The 17282-nt window shown below is 36.7% G+C and overlaps 1 protein-coding gene and 1 pseudogene across 1 annotated transcript in view; both read left to right on the forward strand.

The window, feature by feature from the left end:
- The window catches only part of CCSER1 (coiled-coil serine rich protein 1), a 1392827-nt gene that overhangs the window by 849278 nt on the left and 526267 nt on the right, over positions 1-17282 (forward strand). The window lies entirely within an intron of this gene.
- LOC118555686 (non-POU domain-containing octamer-binding protein pseudogene) lies at positions 596-1838 on the forward strand (annotated as a pseudogene).

Raw genomic sequence — 17282 nt, forward strand, 5'->3', positions numbered from 1 at the left:
GACACAGCATCTCTAAGTTAGAAAATGAAATATTGAACACTGGGATGAAATATGAAATTCATACTTTATAAGTCTACTAAGACTTCCATTTAGCAATCCATGAGGTCAGAACTCAGAAGTTCCTACAGTTTGCTAAGGTTTTTAACACTTTTAGGTTTACTGTTTTCAGGCAGATCCTGAAATTCTGAGAATATGAAATCATCTCTATAACCAGTGTGTGTGTGTGTGTGTGTGTGCGTGCGCGCACGTGCACACACACACGCTTAACAGTTGTCGTCCAGTCTCCTCTTGAATATTTCAGCAAAAGTAAACCTAGAACTCTTCAGTATGGAACAGCTTGAATTGCTTGGAAATATAGTCAATATGGATATTTGTGAATGTTTGCCATTTATGTGTCCTTCATCTAAATGATGAAGTGCTCTGGGGTATAATGTTTTAAAGGAAAAAAAAAGAAAGGATCTGTTTATCTCCATTCAAAATTCACTCTATCTCTGACAGAGCATTTGAAAAGATGGAGAAACTAGCTCAGGACGGTAGAGGCCGTGTGGCGTTGCCATTACTCCGAGGAGAGAACAGTTGGTAGAGGGGTGCAAAAATGCAAAGCAATAAAACCTTTAACTTGGAGAAGGAAAACCATACTTCAAGGAAGCAGCAGCAGCAGCCGCCGCCACCGCCATCTTCCTCCTGACATCACTGAGGAGGAGAGGAGGAAACTATTTGAGAAATACGGGAAGGCAGGCGAAGTCTTCATTCATAAGGATAAGGGCTTTGGCTTTATCCGCTTGGAAACATGAACCCTAGCGGAGATTGCCTAAGTAGAACTGGACAACGTGCCACTCCGTGGAAAGCAGCTGCGTGTGAGCTTTGCCTGCCATAGTGCATCCCTTACAGTCCGAAACCTTCCTCAGTATGTTTCCAATGAACAGCTGGAGGAAGCCTTTTCGGTGTTTGGCCAGGTAGAAAGGGCTGTAGTCATCGTGGATGATCGAGGAAGGCCCTCAGGAAAAGGCATTGTTGAATTCTCAGGGGAGCCAGCTGCTCGGAAAGCTCTGGACAGGTGCAGTGGAGGTTCCTTCCTGCTAACCACATTTCCTCGGCCTGTGACTGTGGAGCCCATGGAGCAGTTGGATGATGAAGAGGGACTTCCAGAGAAGCTGGTTATAAAGAACCAGCAATTTCACAAGGAGCGAGAGCAGCCACCCAGATTTGGACAGCCTGACTCCTTTGGGTATGAGTATGCCATGAGCTGGAAGGCACTCATTGAGATGGAGAAGCAGCGGCAGGACCAAGTGGACCACAACATCAAGGAAGCTCGTGAGAAGCTGGAGATGGAGATGGAGGCTGCTCGCCATGAGCACCAGGTCATGCTAATGAGACAGGATTTGATGAGACGTCAAGAAGAACTTCGGAGGATGGAAGAGCTGCACAACCAAGAAGTGCAAAAATGAAAGCAACTGGAGCTCAGGCAGGAGGAGGAACGCAGGCGCCATAAGGAAGAGATGCGGCGGCAACAGGAAGAAATGATGCGGCAACAGCAGGGATTCAAGGGGACATTCCCTGATGCAAGAGAACAGGAGATACGGATGGGCCAGATGGCTATGGGAGGTGCTATAGGCATCAACAACAGAGGCGCCATGTCCCCTGCTCCAGTGTCAGCAGGTATCCCAGCTCCTCCAGGACCTGCCACTATGATGCCAGATGGAACCCCACCAACAACTGAATGCTTTGGCCAAGCTGCTACAATGGAAGGAATTGGGGCAGTTGGTGGAACCCCTCCTGCATTCAACCATGCAGCTCCTGGAGCTGAATTTGCTCCAAACAGACGTCGCCGATACTAAAGAATTTCAATGTCTAGTTTCCCCAAAACCCTTAAAAGAAGGACCCTTTTTGGACTAGCCAGAATTCTGCCCTGGAAAAGTGTTAGGGATTCCTCCCAATAGTTAGGTCTTCCTTGCCTGTACTACTCTGAGGGAGTTTGCTGGAGGCTGAGGGCAAGGGAGGGGCGATATTTAACAAATCAGTTCTGTGTGATATATCGTTTAACTAATTGATTTTGTGTGGTGCATTCCTGAGGTCTCATGTGATTGTTGAGGGCCTGTGGGGGGGGGGAACCATTGCAAAATGGATCCAGTTAGAGCCCCCATTAATCTTGATCATTCCATTCTTTGTCCATCCTGTTCTATTTGGTTTCTCATTATACCCTCCAAACCCCAGAGACACTGCCACATACACCACAAAAACAAGCATCCCCCAGTGACCTTAGCCCCATTGTTCCATTCACTCGCAGGTGGGAATTCAGGCAAATGGCCACAGAGGTCACAGACAACATACATACGGTTCTGTTATATCCCGTATATTACCCCTTCATGTCCTAAGGAAGACATTTTCTCTTAGAGATTTTCATTTTAGTGTATCTTTAAAAAAAAATCTTGTGTTAAGTTGCCTCCATCTTTTTTCTTGGGTTAAGACAACCCAGGAATGGCCCTTTTGTGTCTATGATGTTGCTGTTCATAGCTTTTCTTGATAGGCCTAGTACACTCTTGGGAACAGGGTTGCTGTATGCTGAAGGTCAGACAGTAGCTCTTAGCCTTGCCTATCTTAGGTAGTTATGCTGTGCATTTTTTTTTATTGGTGTACTATGTTTGATTTGTCCCTGATATCTTTGGAGTTTTTCTGAGAAATGGAGCAGTAATACAGCATCAACTTATTAAAATACATTTTAAGTCTTTAAAAAAAAAAAAAGAAAGAAAAGATGGAGAAACTAAGCTGTCTGGAAGACTGTGAGAATTGTAGTTTCATTTTGAATTGTGAACTATTGAGTAGATTTCTAATCTAAAGGTAAATGAAAGACTAAATATAATGAAGAAATAATGTCTTAGAGTAAGATGAGTGAGGTTCCTTTTGAGGTGAAGCAGAAAGAATTACTAGCAGTTCCAGATGCATAAGACTAAAAATGGAGATGTTTCCCTGTCTTAAATTTATGGCAATTGTTTTTAATCTCTATGTTGGAGTCTCAGATGTTTGAAGTGTTAGAAGCTCCCCAGGTGATTCTAATCTCTAGCTGTATTGAAAACCACCAAACTGGAAAAATAGGTCTTCCATTTGCTAGGAAAGAGAGCGAGAGAGAGCTGAGATAGGGAGATAGAGAAAGCAAAGAATGGGAGAAAGAGGTTGGTGGGAGGGGGATAATCTGGAAACATATAAAGCATTAATATCAGAAATCTTATGGCTCTAGCAGTTGGTTATTGATTCCTCAGAACTTTAAGTGGCTTGGAATGCCTGAAAAAAAGTCTTGTCCCTGGGATTTTTAGACCCAGATGAGATCTTGAAGCATGAAGTGGCTTTAAGATTGTGGGACAGATGAAACCATCATCTCAAAAGATATCTGTGTTCCCATGCTCATTGCAGCATTATTAAATTATTCACAATAACCAAGGTATGGAAACAACCTAAGTGTCACTGAATGAACGGATCAAGAAAATGTGATATCTATATTATTATCTATCTATAATGATATTAGTCAGCGTTAAAGAGAAGGAAATCCAGACATTTCTGACAACATGAATGACGGTGGAGGGCATTATGCTAAGTGAAATAAGCCAAATAGAGAAAGACAAATACTGTGTAGTTCACTCACTTATATGTGGAATCAAAACAAACAAACAAACAAAAAACAGAAGCTGAACTCCTAGAAACAGAAGAAAAGTATTTTCCAGGATAGGGGGGTGAGGGGAATTAGGGAGAAGGTGGTAAAAAGTGCAAACTTGAAGTTATAAGATGAATAATGTCTGAGGACCTAATGTATAATACGGTGATATAGTTAACACTGCACTGTGTAATTGAACTTTACTAGAAGAGTAGAATCTAAATGTTCTGACGAAAAAAGGTAAATATGTGAGGTGATTGATGTAATTGATGTATTAACTAGGTGGGTGGAATCCTTTTACTGTGTATACATATATAAAATCACCACATTGTACATATCAGTTATTTTATTTGTCAGTTATACCTCAGTAAAGCTAAAAAGAAAAGATTGTGGGACATTATGAAACGGATCCTTAGTTGTCATACTATTCCTGTTGCAGACTGAATGTATTAATTAGTCCTTTTTAAAAAATTAAGCAGCTCTACAATGTAGATCAAAGAGTACTTGCAGATGGAGAGTACATGTGGTATTTCCCAAGTTTCTGGGACATAGCTGCAGCTATAAGATACAGGAACACCACCCTGACAAGGACCTGAACTCTGTACCCCATACCCCATAGGCATCAGTGATATGAATTGCACTCACTGGGTCAAAATGAACCACACAGTAACACATATTCTTATTAAAATATGATGTGTGTAACCAAACACAATATTTCAAACTCAGTTTGGCCATCGCAGGGAATAGAAACATAACTTTCTTGATCTGGATATTATATAGCTCTTAATGTCGCCAAAGATTTCATTAATATTTCTGGCTGCTTTGTCAGGCTCTGTAATCATTTTGACCTTGCAGTGAATACTCCTCACCCTTTGGGGAGTGTTTCCGGAAATCACATCTGGGTTGCTCCTATTTCAGCATCAGGTGAAATACTTTCTGCAAGTTCAGATTCTTGGACTCAGATACTCAATTAGAATCTTGGAGGGTAGGGCTCAAGTATATACAAGTACTATACATTCCTTAGGTCTTTGTAATGTACTGTGCTTGAGAACAGTTCTTATGTTCCACTGGAAAAGTTGGAAAGGCTATTACCACCTATAAATATGTAGATTTGAGATGAATTTGGTATTTATGGGAAACAGTAAGAAAATTAATCAAAACTTGTAGTTGAGTCTGAGACTAGTTAGTGTAAGTATTGTGGCGGGAAAGAACAAAAGAACAAATTGAGAGGCTTTACTTAGATCCAGAAGAATAATCCACTTTGGAAAACAAATATAAAGCAGGTATCATGACATATAACAAAGAAAAATAAGCAATAGTCAGAAAGTCATATTTAAGAGCAGGGAAATAATTTAAGATAGTGACTGCACTGCATTTTGTGCTGCTACAGAAAAAGACAGGATCAAAGACAATTATTTCCAATAATTCATGGACCCAGTCTTGTTCCCAATGTTTTGCAAATCTAATACAAATCTAGGATTAACCCCCATTCCCATATTCAAGAGCTATTTATTTTAAAAATTTAAATAATCAATTTTCACAATTTACCTACACTATAGATCAGTTTCTTTTTTAAAAAAATTATTTTTATTGAGTTATAATTGACATCCAACATTATATTAGTTTCAGAAGTATGACTTAATGATTCAATAATTGTATATATAAAAAATGATCACCATAAGTCTAGTTAACATCTGTTATCATACTTAATTTTTTCCTTGTGATAACTTTTTTCACATTTATTAATTTTGTTATTTTAATTCCAGTATAATTAACATACAGTGTCATATTAGTTTCAGGTGTACAATATAGTGATGCAACATTCTACACATTACTCAGTACTTGTGATAAGAACTTTTAATATGTATTCTCTGAGTAATTTTCAGTTAAATATAGTATACTAACTATGGTTACCATTCTGTACATTACACCCCCATGACATTTATTTTATAACTAGAAGTTTGTATCTTCTGAGTCCCTTCATGGATTTCACTCCCCTCCCCTGCCCCCGCCCCCACTCTGGCAGCTACCAATCTATTCTCTGTATCTATGAGCTTGGGGAGGTTATTTTTTAGTTTTTAGTTTTTTTAGATTCCACATGTAAGTGAGTAGATCAGTGTTTCTTAAACTTTACTGTGATCAGATCACAATTGCAGAATCCCAGACTCCACAATCAGGCACAATTTTTTTTTACATTTTTGAAGGGCCCAGGAATCTGCCTTTTTAAACAATCACTCAGGTGGTTTTGTGAGGAAGTGATCTATACATTGAATATTCCTCTTGATTCTGTCCTCTTGTCTCTTCCAGGATAGTCCTCCTTTAAGGTTGTCCCTTTCTAATTGAATCTATAACTTCTCTATTGCCTTGGCTTCTTCTCAGTATGAATATATTTAAGAAACTTGCATCATAAGATTATTTCCTTTTAAACTTGTGTTAGTTTCCTAGAGGTGCCATAACAAATTACCCACAAACTGGATGGCTTAAAACCACAGAAATTTATCTTCTCACAGTTCCGGAGCCTAGAAGTCTGAAACCAAGATACTGGAAGGCCATGCTTCTTCTGAAGCCTCTAGGGAAGGACTTTTCCTTGCCTCTTCCAGCTTCTGGTAGCCTCAGGCATCCTTTCATTTGCAGCATAACTCCAATCTCTGCCTCAGTCTTCAGATGGCTGTCTTGTCTTCCCTTTATGTCTACATGTATCTATGTCTTTACTTGGTGTTCTCTTTTCTGCATTTCCAGTCATTTTGGACTAGGGCCCACCCTAATATAGTATGACCTCATCGTAACCCGATTACATCTGCAAAGATCTTATTCCCAAATATGGTCACATGTGTATGAATCTCACCTTCATGTATGATTTCAACTGCTAGCTATACACACGCGTCACGTAAGTATGCATGTGACCTTATTTGGGAATAAGATCTTTGCAGATGTAATCAGGTTAGGAGTTAGGACTTGAACAATTCTCTTGGGGGACATAATTCAACCCATAATAAAACCATATGTTACAATCTACTTTTTCCCCCATCTCTCTCCTTTCTTCAGCTAAGATTCTGGAACAAATAGTCTACACTCATCGGTATCACTTCTTTGTCACCACCTGTAATCTGGCTTTGAACCCCACTAGCCCACTGAAACTGTGTTTTCTGGAGTAATTTTTGAACTCTTAACTGACAAATCTGAAGGGCACTTGTTAGTTCTTGTCTTGATATCTTTTCTGTACTCCAGAGTATTGAGCATTCTCTTCCTAAAGCTCCTGCTATTTGAATAAACCTAAATCCACCTGGTTACATACAACTTTTAGTTTCACTTTGGTAGGTCCATATAGCCATGAAGAAAGCTCTAATAGAAGTAAATCTTAGATAATATTATACCACACATGCAGATTATTTTAATTGAACTCTAGAAACACTAGCACAAAAACAGTTCCTGAAATTTGTGCCATTCACTAGGGGAGCTTTCTGCTCTTTGTCCTTTCAGTGCTCCAACAACCACTTTGCATGTTAGGTTTACATGAAGCAGATGCACCAAAAGGCAGAATTGTATACTTTGGATACATGTATCCTATCACACTGCCTATACAATACCATTCAAAATTAAATAATAGAAACATTATAATGTAACTGTAACCTTGTTTTCTTTCCACATCTAAGAATACTGCCCTTTTCCTTCAGTGATCCTTTTACTCATTTTATTAGTTATGTATTGCTGAGTAATGACATTACAACTATTTTAGTAGCTTAAAACATATGCATTTATTATCTCACAGTTTCTGTGCATCAGGAGTCCACATATGACTTAGCTGGTCTTCTTAGAGTCTTGCAAGGCTGTGATCAAGGTGATTATCAAAAATGTGTTTACATATGAGGCTCCACTGAGGAAGGATCCACTTAAAAATTCAGATTGTTGGCAGAATTCAATTCCTTGCAGTTTCAAAGCTGAAGTTCTCAGTTTCTTGTCGGCTGTTAGCTGGAAGCCACCTTCAGCAACTAGAGGTCACTTGTGTTTTGTTTTGTTTGTTTGTTTATATTGTTTTAAGTTTATTTAGTTAGGTAATCTCTACACCCAACGTGAGGCTCAGGCTCACGACCCTGAGATCAAGAGTCATGTGCTCTTCTGATAGAGCCGCCCAGGCGCCCCTAGCGATCACTTGTAATTGCACACTGCATGATGTTCCCCAACATGACCACTTGCTTTTTCAAAGCCAGTAAGAGAAAGAAATTCAGCAAGATGAATGCTATAATCTTATATAGTCACATAATCATATGTAGACCATTATGTCCATTCCATTCATTGTTATAAGCAAGTCCTAAGTCCCTTTCACACTTAAGGAGTAAGACTCCACATAGGCATGAACACCAGAAAGTGAGCATCATGGGAGCCATCTTTTATGTTTTCTGTCTTCTCTCATTTAGTCTTCCCACTTTAACTATTCTGCTTAGGTAATCTCACCTTCATATATGACTTCAAACTGCTAGCTATATATTGTTTGTTCCAAAATCTATATCCCTGCCTAAATATCTCTCCTATGATCTCAAACCACATTGTCAGCTCCCTTCCCTTAGATATTTTTTTTATGTGAATGTAGAAATTTCTATGTAGAAAACAATACCAATCTTTTTCCTTTCTCTCCAAATTTTTCTTCCCTCTTTTTGCCATCTTAGATGATGACACATCCTACATAGAGTGCATGTGGATTGCAAACCTGAGACTGATTTATATGTTCTGGGGTGGAAGCCAAACATCAGTTAATGTGGCAAAGTTATTTACTCAGGGTCACATATATTTTTTTTTTAAGATTTTATTTATTTATTTATTTATTTGAGAGAGAGAGAGAGAAACAGCATGAGAGGGGAGAGGGTCAGAGGGAGAAACAGGCTCCCCGCTGAGCCGGGAGCCCGATGTGGGACTCAATCCCAGGACTCCGGGACCATGACCTGAGCCGAAGGCAGTCGCTAAACCAACTGAGCCACCCAGGCGCCCAACTCAGGGTCACATATTAAGTAGAACTGAGATTAAAACCAGGTCTGTATAACTGTAAAGCTCATGGTCTTGACCAGTATGTTGTACATATGCTTTCCAGCTAGTCATGTTTACTGCTCAAATTGTTATCACTTTGAGTATGTTGTTTGTGGTGATTTATTAATCCACTGTGGTAGGATTACAAATCAGATCATCTATTCCCACCAGACTGTATTTTTTTTTTTCATTTTGCTCAGTATCCTTATATATTCCATTTTCTGACTGATGGTTATTCTAAATTCAGTTATTATCAAGCATTGCATACTACTTACCACAATATTCTAGACACAGAACAGAAGCATACCATCTGACATGCTGCCCATTCTGCACTTTGATCCACAACTTTTAACCACAACTCTTTGCATTTTACAATCATGAATTCCCAAAACATCCCATAAGGTAAATGAATATTTATTATCTCCATTTTACAGGTGCATAAAGTTAGACATAGACTAATTAAGTAAGTTCTTCAAGGGCAGAGAGTGAGTTGATTAGAAAATCAAGGTTAGCATTGAACATTCCAGATTCTTCTTTTAATGGATGGTGTCTTAAGTTGGTTTCACTATACATTGTTGGAAATATTTATTTTCAGCTTTCATGATATATCCTCCATTAGTTTTTGGACATTGCCCAGAAGAATTCACAGTAAGTTGTTATTCAGCCCTTAGATAGGTATGCAGTTTGTGTCTATTGGCTTCTGTGAGAGATGCAAAAATGAAGCTGAAGAAAGAATTTAGCCCACAGTAATTATATATTCCTGTAGAGATTCTGGTAATTATGTTTGGAGATTTCTTCATTATATAATTTAAAGGTTTTTATTTTGTAATATAGCTCTAATTTAGCATATAGAAGTAACTAGCTAATTAAGCTGAGATTACTTTCTACTCACAGCCAACATTTAGAACATAATCAGTTGTTATTACAAAATTGTTTAAAGTTACATTACTATTTATGAATATGAGCTCAAACCAAAATTCATAGCATAATAACATAATTAAGAAAAACTATATTATTTAAGTGTATTGCCATTCAAGTAACCAAATTAAAACTGTATGTTCTCCATTTCACCAGTGGTAGATCTTTAGACTCATAAAAGATTCTTAGTTGATTTGTAACCTCTTCCATCTGACTCTTAAAAAAATACAGTTTTTCTGGTTCTTTTTCTATTCTTAATTTTTTTTAAATGTAAAAATGATTGAAGAACAATATACATACATATATATAGTGCATTACCTCTGCATATAATTTGTTCAGATTTTGAGATTTTGTTGGGTCTAAATATGAATTTAGATGCACGATCAAGATCATTGTGACTGAAATGATCTTTTAGGAAGTCCAACAATACTATAAATAAGAAAAAAATAAATTAACATATGAAAGGAATTTGTTTAAGGTTAAATAGCATTTTATTTTCATCTGCAAGTGTCATTTCAATCACTGAGCATATGCACTAATAGAAGATTTCTTGGTAATATGAAAAAAATCTCTTTTGCAGATGTGTATCTTAGAAAGGTAGGCATTAAATATAAATCTTTGTAATGAATAATGTTTTTAATCAGGGGCTCTTCAACTTTCTGTTTCACAAGCTCCTACAGAGAATTGGTTGCAACCGTTTCAGAATATCTTAACAAATTTGTGGGGTTATGCAATTTAAATGTTAACTTCCTAAGACAGCTGCTCCATTAATAGTTAGGTGAGTAGATGATACTTCAATTTATTTCCTATTTCTGAAGGCTTTCCACTTATTTGCATGTACCAGAGGGCCTTGTCTCAAGGAAGAAAATAAAAACAAATTTAATTAGTACAACTGGCAGTGTGACTATTTTGGATTCTAATTAAATAGCCAAGGGAGAATTATATGACTTTCATCAGTTAGACTAAAACTTCAATCATTGTACCAGTAGAAATCCTCTTGCTGATTTACCAAAGTCCTCAACACGAGATTTCACCCCAACTTTCCTCCCTTCCTCTACTATCCTAAACCATCAGTAAAAACACAAACATATTTATTTGCTAAAATTTTGTCATTTCAAAATACTATATACATGGAATTGTATATTACATAATCTTCTGAAATTGGCTTTTTTTTTCCCTTTAGTATAATCCCATGAAGAATAATCCAAAGTGTATGTATAATAATTTGTTCCTTTTTTACAGAATAGTATTCCGTGGTACTTATGTGCCACAGTTTGTTTAACCATTCATTCATTGGGCTGTCTCTGGTTTTTAAATATAAATAAAACTTCTGTAAAATTCATGTACAAATTTTTGTGTCAACTGGTTTCCTTTCCCTGGAATAAATCCCCAAGAGTACAATCACTGGGTTGTATGGAATATTAGTTTCCTTCTGCTACTCTAACAAACTACCGTAGGATTAGTGGCTTAAACAGTGAACAATTTGTTAGCTTACAGTTGTGGAGGTTAGAAATCTCACTGGCCTAAAATCCAGGTGACTGCAGAGCTGTGTTCCTTTTGAAGGCTCTACAGAACAATCTACTTCCCAGCTTTTCCAGATTCAAGGCTGTGCACTTTCCCTGATCATGGCCCCTTCCTCCATCTTCAAAGGCAGTGGTGTAGCATCTTCAAATCTCTTTCTCCCAGGCACCACCACCTCTATTTCTGCCAAGGCAGGTTCTGATTGCCCTGCCTTTTTTTTTTTTTTTTTTTTTTTTCCTTTTTTCTTTTCCTTATGGGGACCTTTGTGAATACATTGGATCCACCTGGATAATTCAGTTGACTCTTCCATCTCAAAATGCTTAACTTAGTCATGCCTTCAAAGTCCTCTTTGCCAAGTAAAATAACATGTTCACAGGTTCTGAGGATTGGGATATAGATATCTCTTATTGGGGGGAACAGGTTGGCATTATTCCACCTACCATATATGGTAAGTGCATGTTTGTTTTTATGAGAACTGTTATGTGTGTGGTGATGTTCTCAGGTGGACTGGGGAGACCTCCTAGCCCTGAAGCCTCTGCCCAGCCCTTCCCTAGGGACATAGCCAGAGGACCTTAGTCTCATCCCAAGAAAAGAATTCAAGGACAGACCAGACAGTGGTTTAGTGATACAAGTTAAGATTTTATTAGAGAGAGAAAATGAGAGTACACTCTCGAGATGTGAGAGCAGGCAGAACTCAAAGGAAAGCTGCACACAGAGTTTGGGTCTTCCTTTTTTTTTTTTTTTTTTTAGATTTTATTTATTTATTTGACAGAGAGAGACACAGTGAGAGAGGGAACACAAGCAAGGGGAGTGGGAGAGGGAGAAGCAGGCCTCCCACTGAGCAGGGAGCCCGATGCGGGGCTCGATCCCAGGACCCTGGGACCATGACCTGAGCCGAAGCAGATGCCTAATGACTGAGCCACCCAGGCGCCCTTGGGTCTTCCTTTTATTGATAGTTGTTAACTAAAAGATGGAATATTTATTATTTGGGAAGGGGATTTCTTTGGGAGCATGGTTTCATGCTTTTTCTTCCTTAACTTGGTCAGAGTCTCCAACCTTCTTTGTCTTGGGCCTTCTGGTTTGATCTGGTTTCTTGTGGCCTAGTTTGTGGAATGCTGCAAGGGCAGGTTCCTAACTTTCCTAATAATGGGCTTGATTCCCCCCTTTGTTGGTCTCCAAGCATCTTTTTAAAGCCTAACTAACTGCTTACTCCAAGAGTGATATCTCATTGTGGTTTTAATTTACATTTCCCTGATGATTACTGTTGAACATCTTATCATGTGTTTCTTTGCCATTGGTAAAATCTTTGCTAAAATGTCTGTTCACTCCTTTGCCTGTGTCTACTGGATTATTTGGGTTTTATACTGCTGAGTTTTGAGTATTCTTTATATATTCTAGATAGTAGTCCTTAGGCAGCTATGTGGTTTGTAAGTTTTTTATTCCAGTTTGTAGCTTGTCTTCTTATCTCTTCACATGGACTCTCACAGAGCAAAAGCTTTTTATTTTGAAGAGCCATAAAACTTATGACTTACTAAATTATTCTTGCTAATTCTTAAAGCCTTTATATTTCAGGAGAAATTTTATTTTATTTCATTCTATTCTATTTTGTTTATTTTAATTCCAGTTAATCAGGAAGAGTATTAAAGGAATTATAGGATAATTGACAAATCATAAATAGCTGCATTCAAATAAATAAGACCCCACATATTAATCACTTTACTCTTGGGCATTGTTAAATGCATTATGACTGCTTGATTTTTCTGTAACTTTCCTGTCACATATTAGAGGTACCATATAATTTCTCTTATTGAATCAAAAACATGACACTTTGATTTACTGCCAGAATTGATCAGTTTACAAAAAACTGGGCTATGTATATATTTTCTTTAGATTTATTTTTTCCTTGTCAATCAAATAATTATAGTTAACTTTAGAAAACAAGTGAATTGTGGGGTAAGAGTCTCTGAAAAATACCAGTATGTGTTTAAAGAACATCATAGGACTTATATTTCTTCTTCTGTGACAATATAATTATGTATTCACTCCTTTCCAATGGTTTGCAATAAAGAAAACATATGCAATAAAGTGAATAAAATGGAAATAGAAAACAAAGATTTTGGAAGGAACATAAGGTTGGTTAATTTGAGTTATTTATATTTTGTGACTTTTAGCTTCCTGAAATTCATCTCACACACGCAAGAACACTCAAACACTAATAAATGTATGTGAGGAATGTATATATAACTTGCATAATTCTTACCCAAATGAGGGAAGCATTTGTGTTCCTGAAGAGAAGCAAAGATTTCCCTCTTGCTAAACTGCTTAAGGAAATTTCTCCCTTGGAAATTTTATGAAGGGTACACCGAAAAAAAATAAGGTATAGTTTTATAATGAACACAGAAATGATTTTTCATTTGGATATTTCTTACAGTGATGCCTGATGAAACCTGAGGGTTTAACATTAAAGTACAGCTCTGAAAAGGCATTTATGCTGATGTGTTCTTAATATTTAGCTGAAAATAATATCCTCATTATAATTTCTCCAATTAAATATTTGTTTATTAAGGATAAAAATGTGTTGGGGCACCTGGGTGGCTCAGTGGGTTAAGCATCTGCCTTCGGCTCAGGTCATGGTCCTGGAGTCCCTGGATTGAGCCCCAACCCCACGTCCATGTTGGGCTCCTTGCTCAGTGAGCAGTCTGCTTCTCCTTCTTCCTCTGCCCCTTCCCTCGCCCCTGCTCTCTCTTGCTCACTCTCTTTCAAATAAATAAATAAAATCTTAAAGGATAAAAATGTGCTTTAATCTTCTATTTAAACACTCCATTAAAAAAAATCTTCTATTTAAATACTTAAAAAAAAAATCTTCTATTTAAACACTCCTTTGGGGGGATCATTCTTAATGCATGTTGAAGATAAATCTTATAAGATTTAGTTGTCTTGGAGTAAACATTACTTTAAGTATTTTTTGAAGATCAGAATTATTTCACAAAACTACTTCTGGAAGTAATATTTAAAATAAATAAAATTCCAAAAAAGAATGATGTTGAGGATGAGATAAACTAGGGATAATTTTTAATAATTCCATTGAAATAAAGAGTTATATGAATGAAGTCTAATTTAAGTGCTTTCATTTTTGTCTTGACATTATCAAAATCCTGACACTAAAAAATATGTTTTAGGATGTTTTCTTTGATACAGATTAGGCGGTTTAGGAGATTCCTGTATAATTCCTTGCAGTACATACAATAAGGGAAATATTGATCACTTAGTTTGCTGTTTAACCCAAGTGGCTTTGTTCTTTTTTTTTTTTTTTTAAGTTTTTATTTATTTATTTGACAGAGAGAGAGACACAGCGAGAGCAGGAACACAAGCAAGGGGAGTGGGAGAGGGAGAAGCAGACTTCCCTCCAAGCAGGGAGCTCGATCCGAGGACCCTGGGATCATGACCTGAGCCGAAGGCAGACGCTTAACGAATGAGCCACCCAGGCACCTCCCAAGTGGCTTTGTTCTAATTCTGTCAATCTTGTAAAATATAAGGGCCTTCTTGAAGTATGAATATGATCTCTATTAATCTAAAGAAATTCTACAAATATGAATCTTTTGAATGGTTAATGTTATAAAAGGATCAAATCTAAGGAAAACTCAAATTTGATTCAGAAGAGAAACCTAGTCTATTTTTCCTTATTTCTGATGGTAGAGGAAAAATTCAATTTAATCTAGATTACTGCATTTGGATCTCACATTAACTTTTACCATTTCTGATGAATTAAAAAGAATTGTATTCTTTTGATAACAAGAATTTTATTTACTCAGATTATTCACCTATTCCAGAATCAGAATCTCGGATATTGAATAAAAAATATATATATAAGGTTTTATCTTAATGAACAATTACTCTGTTTTTCATGAAAGTTTCTTTCAAGCAAAAGCATTTTACACCAGTTTATTTCCATAGTTTCTTTAAATCATCAGCAAAAAGTGAGAAATTATATTTACTTTTTTGTTTTCTTTCTTTCTTTCTTTCTTTCTTTCTTTCTTTCTTTCTTTCTTTCTTTCTTTTTCTTTCTTTCTTTCTTTCTTTCTTTTTCTTTCTTCCTTCCTTCCTTCCTTCCTTCCTTCCTTCCTTCCTTCCTGAGAGAGAGCACGTGCACATGCACATGAGTTGGGGTGGGGAGGGGCAGAGGGAGAGAATAGTAAGCAGGCTCCACGCTCAGCACAGAGCCTGACGCGAGGCTTGATCTCATGACCCGGAGATCATGACCTGAGCTGAAATCAAGAGTTGGTTGTTTCACTGACTGAGCCAACCAGGCACCCCTGTTATATACTTTTCTAAAGGGATTTATGTTTTGTTTTATACCAAATAGTCTAATTTGCAAAGATATAAATGATTAGTATATAATCCATAAAAATCTATTCTTAAGTGCTGTGAAAATAAACTAAATTTTATGAACAGTGTTATTATTTATACATTGTATCTTGAAAGCTTAAGGCAGCTTGTCATAAATTTGCTTCAACAGATAATTTGGTATTGCATAATATATTCTTCCCATCTCCCTTCCTTTCTTTTTTTCTTTTCTTTTTTTTTAATTCTTCTATTCTGAATTTCCTCCTTTAAATAAATACTTCAGGGACTCCTTCCCACTGTAGAATAGTTCTTCCTGCTATATGCTCTAATTGAATCCAATATCATAGAACTTAAAATATATTATTTTACTGACATATTTTATATCTGTTCTGCATGTATGATTTAAGCTCTGTGGTAGCAGATATTCAATATATCTTCTTCTACTTTCTACCTTAGGGTTTAAACCCAGAGACTAGCTCATAGAAATATGCAATACATATTTGTTGAAAACATACATGAATAAAATTATCACTGTCTGGCAAGAATGGTTAGGACAACTATCATTGGTATTAATTGAAAAATAAAAGAAACTTATAAAGAAAAATTATTTAAAATCTCAGCTATGGTTTATGTCTTATTAATTCTCCAGATATTTATTTTATTCCTAGATTTTCTTAAAATAGTAAATAAAGCTAGGAGCATATTAGGATGAATAAAAGCCAATCTGTGACTTGAAAAGAATTTGCATTCCGTTCATGGAGATAGATACCTGTCCAAATAACTATAACATGGAGTCATAAATCCCGTAACAGGCACATAAACTTTGTTAAGGGAGCAAGACCTCACAGAGGACGTGGTGTGGAATTGAACAACAACCTGAACTATTTGACTTCCTTTATTTTTTTTGTCTAAATATAAAATAGACAGTGAAGTATTAATTGACTCATTATTACTGTGTGGTATTGTGGAGCAGATTTTTCAATTCTTTAAAGGATGCTTTCATCATTATTAGTAAATTTGAAGATTTTTTATAGCATCAGTTACTATTCCTTCTGGTTTTCTCATGGCAGTACAAACCATGACTAAAGGAAGATAAGGGAATAATGTTTTCCTGGAACACTGTTTTCTCCACTTTTAATCTCTTTCTGTGGGTTTTAGCTACTTATGCCTCTCCAAATCAAATGCCATCCACATTGCTCTTAATATTGGTTACAGATACGATTATGAAAGCACTCACAAAGTAAATAAATTTATTATAGTATCTTTAGAGTTACCCACAGTAACTGCATTTGGTTACACGGGTGTGCTGCATAGCTCCAGGGAGATTTGCTTCAGAGACACGCCATGTGCAACCACCTTAGTGGTAGGCAGTGGTCCCCGACACAGTGCAATAATCCTAAAAAAGAATGTAACCTGAATTGTAAACCCTGGCCCTTGTGCTTTTGTCCTAAAAATTAGCCTCTGTAATAAAAATTTTTCATCTTTTTTTTTCCTATTGGTTTAAACTAAAACAAATAATTCTTGTGGAATGTTTGCATTTGACACTATGAATTGTCTGATGGCCAAGGCTAGTGATTTCCATGATAATACAGGAAACAGAGATTATGAGCTCTGCTAAGAATTGCATTGAGTAATAAATGTAGCTTGAACTATTGCAAATTTTAGAAAACTGCTCGTACTGAGATTAAGATCCTGAGTTTGATGAAATCTGATCAGTTTTCGTGTTTAGAGAACTGTACTCTTAACCTCATAAAATTACCTCAAAAATAGTATTGGTTACTATAATGACAATGTTTTAGTGTAGGTGTGATTTAATGCAGAATAGTTTTGTTGT

This window comes from Halichoerus grypus, chromosome 3 (assembly GCF_964656455.1).
Source record: "Halichoerus grypus chromosome 3, mHalGry1.hap1.1, whole genome shotgun sequence".
In the NCBI taxonomy this organism is placed as follows: Eukaryota; Metazoa; Chordata; class Mammalia; order Carnivora; family Phocidae; genus Halichoerus; species Halichoerus grypus.